Source organism: Juglans microcarpa x Juglans regia, chromosome 1S (assembly GCF_004785595.1).
Source record: "Juglans microcarpa x Juglans regia isolate MS1-56 chromosome 1S, Jm3101_v1.0, whole genome shotgun sequence".
In the NCBI taxonomy this organism is placed as follows: Eukaryota; Viridiplantae; Streptophyta; class Magnoliopsida; order Fagales; family Juglandaceae; genus Juglans; species Juglans microcarpa x Juglans regia.
The window spans coordinates 14,714,393-14,721,295 of NC_054595.1; positions in this window are offsets into that span (position 1 = coordinate 14,714,393).

A 6,903-nucleotide genomic window follows, 5' to 3' on the forward strand; every position below is an offset into this window, starting at 1 on the left:
CAGAATGCTGTAGAAAAATGAGTTATGGGAGCCAGTCCCTGGTTTTTTGTTTGTTTTTGTCAAGCAATGGAGATCTACGAGCATGGAACTCAACTTGGAGAACTAGGCGTGAGATGACTCGACCGTGCTAGGTGCGAGCATGGAGCTTGGCTTGGAGTCCTATGAAATTTGTAGTAAGGGCCTTTGTGAATGGCCCTTAGAAAGTTTATTTGTACGAATGTTTCCCTGAGAATTGAATGTTCAGATGGTCGCATAAGACCATTGATCATTAGTAAAGAGTGTGTATTCTTTTGTATTCTTATGATCGATTCTGTCATTGATGGCATTAGCAGATTTTTTGTTCCTTGATGTGAGTTGTTGTTTGATATTTCCATTTTGGTATTGATGTTAGAGCTTGTTTGTAGAAACTCGCGTTAAATGGTCAGGGAACCCATCGACCCCCTGGGTCCATCTTAGTTTGTTATAGAGCTCGTTGACACATTCTTAACGAAAATCCGCACGCGGTGGTTGTGGAGCTCGGAGGCTTGTTACCATAGGTAACCTGCTGATGGTGGTAGTGGCATGAGTATAAACTCTTGGCATTTGATGGAGAAGATGTTGTACTGGCATTGTTGTCTAGGTGCAAGTGCGAGCTCGACTTGGATAACGAGGTAGGAGATGTGCTTAATTGTGCAGGGTGGCGACAAGAGATGGGACACTTAGGATAGGTGTTCCTACTTTGTTCGTCGGGCGTGAGCAAGGAGCATCGACTTAAGGAACTAGGCAGGACATGCGCTCGACCCCGTTGGGTGATGAGGAGAGATGAGACACTTAGGAGAAATGTTCCCTCCTTTATTTGCGAGGTTTAAGCGCTGAGCATCGGCTTTGCTAAAGGAGACGTTCGACCATGCTGAGTGGCAACTAGTATGCTTGAGTGGTAGAGGACAAGACGATCCCATAGACGACGCTAACTATTAATGCCTTAAATCTCTCCACATGGTAGAATGGGAGAAAGAGCCCGTCCCAGCCTACGTAGTCACTTGGTGTCTTCAGAAGCCCATGTTGGCAGTCTGAAGTGGCAATACGGTATCCGTACATACATCCATAGCAGTGAATAGAAAATAAATGCAATAAATGTAAATAGAGAGACACATAGATTTATGTGATTTGGCATAGGGCCTACACTTACGGGTCGTTGAGGGGAAAATTCACTATAATGGGAGTATTTTAGTGTCTCATGGTCTTTCGTATCTCACAGTACAAATAGGGTCAGAACCCCTTTAGCCTAGAGAAGTTAAAAATGGAGTTTCTAGTCTGGAGGTTGAAGAAGACCTTTCTTCAAAATAATCGTTGCAAAATAACTGTTGCAAAAAACCTGGGGTCTAGAATGCTGATTCATTTAGCAACGATTTTGAGAAAATAGCAACGACATTTTTTCATTGCAAAAAGTTTCTATCTATTAGCAACGGTTTAAATTTGTCGTAAAAACATGTATGCTCATTAGCATCTATTTTATTCTATTGCAACTCAGTTGGCCTAATTAGCAATGACATAATTTCGTTGCAAAAAACATGTATCCTCATTACCAACGAATCAAATTCATTGCAAAAACATTATGTTATGACCAATGAAGGAAATTCATTGAAAAAAAGTGAACCCATCAATATGACTACCAACAAAATTCAATGGTTGCAAAAAGGTCATTAGCAACGATATAATTTTGTTGGTATCATCATTAGAAACGACATGATTTCGTTGGTAAAAATTAATTAGCAATGATTTTCAATTTCCTTGCAAAAAACACCAATCTCATAAAAATTAAATTACCAATGATATGATTTAGTCCTCCAAAAATAATATACATAGGGGACTACTTCTAGATATATATTATACCAGTATTAATGTATCTCGAACATGGTATAAGAAAGACCCATTCGTGTTGGCATCCCAAGCGCAAAAAGTTTTCTTTCTCGATGATTTTAGATTGGGTGATCATTGAAAAGTATTGCAAAAAATGTCAGCAGGAATGTCTATGATGTGTTGCTTGAAAGAACATTTGATGTCGAAGAGGAAGAACAAGCCCAAACGTATCAAGAAAGCGAGTCTTCATCTATGTATCCAAGCCCTGTTGCCAAAGGGCCTAACTACGTTCCATTATGTAAAGAAGATGTACCACCTGTCTATGTTGATGCGTCTGTCATTCTAGAAGGTGATGTTCATGTAGACCCTAGTGATTTTATTAATGATCAAGATAGTGATGAAGATTGGGAGGATGAGGAAGAGGACTTTCTCACCGAGGATGATGATAATGATGATGGTATGTAATAATGAGCTAAGGCCCAGCCTGGTGACTATATCTCGTACTTGTAGGTAGGTATTTATGTAAAACAATACTTATACATTGCATCAGCATTTATTTTCTTCGCATGTGTTTTGGTGTGGCATTGAGTGAACCACTTGCTAATTTGATGGAGACATAATATTTGGTGCTATCTAAAATTCATCTTATAGAACAATGTTACAAACAAATCAAACTCCTGCATTGTATTAAAAGACATCCGACACTAATAATGTAACTTGTTACATAAAATTGATCTTTTGAATATTTGAACAAACATATAGAAACCAAACTCAAAATAAATACATCATTCTCAATCAGCATTGTTATTATCGTCATGGGTCCTACGCTGCAGAATAGCTTGTACAACATGACGTGCTTGCACTAGGAGGTCATAATCACATTGAACTTGGTCTTAAAGTACGATATGATGAGCTTCCATAAATGAATGACCTTACTGTAACTCAACGATCATGGAGCGAAGTTTATATAGTTGATCTTGTATGGAAGACAGTTGGTGTTGTATTTCCAAGTCGTTTGCGTCCGGGGATGAGGTCTCACATGGTCTCTTACCTGCAGCTTTTAGGTTGCTTGACCCACCTGGTATGATGGTGCGATCAATAAATCTTGCCTCCATCTCTAATATTTGGGTCACAGACTTCCGAACAGTCAGTTTAGAGAAAGGTAGTTGAGGCTTTTGACTAGGTTCAGAAGTGTGAATACTCACAGATAGATGGCACAAAATTTGAGTAATCAATACCTCATAAGGCAAGCTAGTTTTTTTCTCGTGAAAGACTCATTCCATGATGCCAATGGCAAAAGATGGAAAACAAATACTACCATCATTGAGCAACGTATAGAGGAACATTCCTCTTTGAATGTTAATGCCAAATCGGTGGTTGATAGGATAGATGTTTAAAGTATCCATGCAAGTAAATGCATTGGATTTGACATATCAACCAAATTGAATCAACAATCCTGCTCACGCCAATAACAAGGCTTATCTACATGGACAAACTTTGTTGACATAAGTTGTTTTGAGGGAGCAATCTCCCTAGAATAGGGGTACGTAGGATTATCTATTATAGGAATGCTGGTGATATGAGAGATAAGTTCAGGGGTTACCTCTACTTGAGTACCTTTAACAATTGTAATAAGTGTTAGGGGATCCTCAATAAATGATGTTAAATTTGCATAGAACTCACGAACAAGTTCAACATAGATCGATCTTGGTTCACAAGTCATGTACTCCTAATGTTGGGACTAAAATTTCTGTGGTATCTGTTATAGTACATCTTCTCACTCCCTCGATTCCTGAACTTGGTACCAACATCACTACTTGTGGTTGAAGAGGGCCCAACTTAGGTTTTTTAGTTCTTCAACTTGCCAGTAGGCATCTTGTAGCGTTTACCTTTTGATCCAGTCATCACTGCGTACAAAGATGTATGGGAATAATTTATTAATTTTGTGAGATCAAGAGGACAAATCCTAACTAACATGTGACCTTGACAAGATATAACAAGTTTGGACTGTAAATGAGTAAGCCAATTTAGGCTATCATGTATATCACCAACCTACTGTTAGATGGAAAAGAATGAGATCTATATATTTTACTGTCCACTATGAAGTTATAGACATCAAGAGATTGAGTTACATCTAACGTAGTATGGTTGTGAAATAATGACACGAGTGATGAATATTATAGACTTAATATACTTACATGAATGAACAATATTGTATTAATAGACAAGAAACAAAAGTCGAGCAACCAACAACTCGATTCCTGGTGGTGAGTGAGAGTTTTTGTGAAACAGTTGGTGTGCAAGAATCGATAAATTTAGAACAAATGATATTGGACAAAATGAAAGACTTACCCTTGTCCAATTTAACCTGTACAATGGTTCTCTTAACAGACGTCATAATGGTAGGTATCCTGTTAGTGTCCACTATGCTTTTACATACAGAAAGACATTGAATTACATAATTGTAGTACGGTTGTGAATTAAGGACATGAGTGATGTATATTAAGTGTTGTTCGTAAGCATGAATGAAAATATGTCGCATTAGAAACGCCTAAAGCAATGAACAAATGGAGTAGTCGTGGTGAGTTAGAGTTTTTTTCAAATAATTGGTGTGCAAGATTTGAGAAACATGACAACACAACCAATCTTATTTGAGAAACAAATAAATAGAGAAGAATAAGCACTATCGGATGGAGTTTTGAGTGACATTGAAGCTGATAGGATCTAGGGTTTGAATAGAGTCCAAATTTGTGAAGAATAAGCAAAGAATGGTCCCTAGGGAGGGTTTTTATTTAAGCATTCAAACAATCAACAAAAGGAAACCGTTACCTTTGTGCTTGGTGGTAACCATTTTCTTTGTCAATTTCTTCAGGCGTCGTTTGATCAAAGAGTGTGGGGGAGGGGTTTCAAAATGATGGAGTTCAGACACACTAGATTTGGGAGTATTTAAGGCAAGTGGGTCGTTCGAACGAGATATCCTTTGAATCACCGTTCAACCATCACTACCTAAAGCACCATTCGGACGGCAAACTATCTTCGATCTGTTCGACAAAATATGTTCAGAACTAACGATGCAACTTGAGTTCCAGTGTTCGAACTGATGCCTGTTCATCCACTCTGTTCGAGCCACTCTGATACGCTATTCTTTCAAATATGGCATTTTGTTACTAATCGACCGACCTACCATTCACTAGTTTTGATAGACTCTGAGATAGCAATGTAAGTTATCCTTTTGCAAGATGATCGAACGATAGACCCTTTGGCTTTCTGCCTATGTAAAATGAAGGATTGGAGAGATGATCGAACAATTTAATGTTTGGTTCATCCATTCGATAGACTCTATGAGGCTCAATATGTAAATAACACGCACAGTAGTCCAGACAATAGATGGAGCGGATGTTCTATTCGAGTGATGCCACGAATACTTCACACGTAATTAATGAAATTGTCTTTCTCAAAAAATAACATATTTTTGCATTTTTAGGATAACATTACCGTTCAAGTACTAGCTTTATAATTAAATATTACTTATTGTACAATTCTAGCTAATATCTAGACATAAAATTCATGATGAAAAATTTAAAATACATTTTTACCTACAATGAGCCAGCCATTTATATATTAAGGGTTAGTAATAAAGAAAGTCAAAATATTATAATTTCCCCAATCTATGTTCACGCGGGAGAAACAAAGCACGCACATCCATGATATATTGAAAAGACCACTTAAACATGTCTACCTCCAAAACACTCTTGCTATTCGAACTTCTCTCAAAAGACTAATTCTAGGGTTCCATTGTTTTCCACTCTCAGGCAAAGGTGATTTCTACTTTGAAATCTACTATTTTTTGGTTCACATTTGCAGTGAAGAACAGAGGGTCACGAGAATTCCCTTCAAGGATTAAACATTTATGAGTCTTTCCATTTGATCAATTCTATTGATTTTCATCTTCAGCTACTCTATATCCAGGTTTGGGGGTCATTATGGTTTGTGGGTTTTGTAGCTTTTGTGGAGGGGGCTTTTGCTTTAGTCATTGGTGGCCAGTTTTGGTTTGGGATTCAACCCGTATTGTTCCTATTATCGTTTATTGAACTTATGGTTTGAGGGCTTTTGTTTCAAAGTGAGATTGTGAGGTGCTTTTGGTAGGATGGTTTCAAAACTTTCCCAACCGTCTCCAGCTCGACTAAAGGTACGAGCTTTTTTAGTCCTCCTTCATCCGAAGGATATTTGAGGCTTTAATTGCATGAAGCTCCTGGCAAAGTAGATGTAAAGGTTCAATTGTGTTCGTAGGATGTTAATTTATATATTACTGATGTTGAAGTTAATTTATATATTAAAAATTACAGATAGTCTGTGCTGGTTTAGATATTAAAAATTTGTATATAGGCTTGTGAAGAACATGGTAGTGAAGTGGAATATATATATATATATATATATATATATATATTAGACAATCTGGTATTGTTAAAATTTTAACACAAGGTTTTTCCGGTGTTTTAAGAAACTGGTGAGATAAACATCTCACCAATGATACTAAGGAAATTATTCAGAATGCTGTCAAGTGTAATGACGAAAGGTTACCTATTTTTGATGAAACCCATTCAGGAAGGACTCATTCCTAGCAAATATTTTGAAAAATCTTCTGAAAAATTATTTTCTGCAAATGGATCTCAGATGAAAATCACATATGAGCTTAACAATGCTCATGTTTGTCAAAACAATGTTTGCTTTAAAATCCCTCCTGTTTTAGTCAGAAACATGTCTGACAAAGTGATTTTAGGCATACTATTCATTTTTGCTTTATATCATTTTTTGACTGAAAAAGATGGTATTACTACCGACCCTTTTGGTCAAAAGGTTAAATTCAAATTTGCATCTCGATAAGAGATTGATCAAGATAAAGGTTTGAAATCTTTGCTCTTTGTGAAAGAAAAGCATTTGAATTTCCTCCAACAGGACTCATTTTTTATGAGTTTTATACTGGGAATTGGTGGTGGAGAGTTCACTCTCTGTTTTTCTTTTCCTTTCTTTTTGCTCACGCTCATGGTTGGGTGTCTGCAAGAA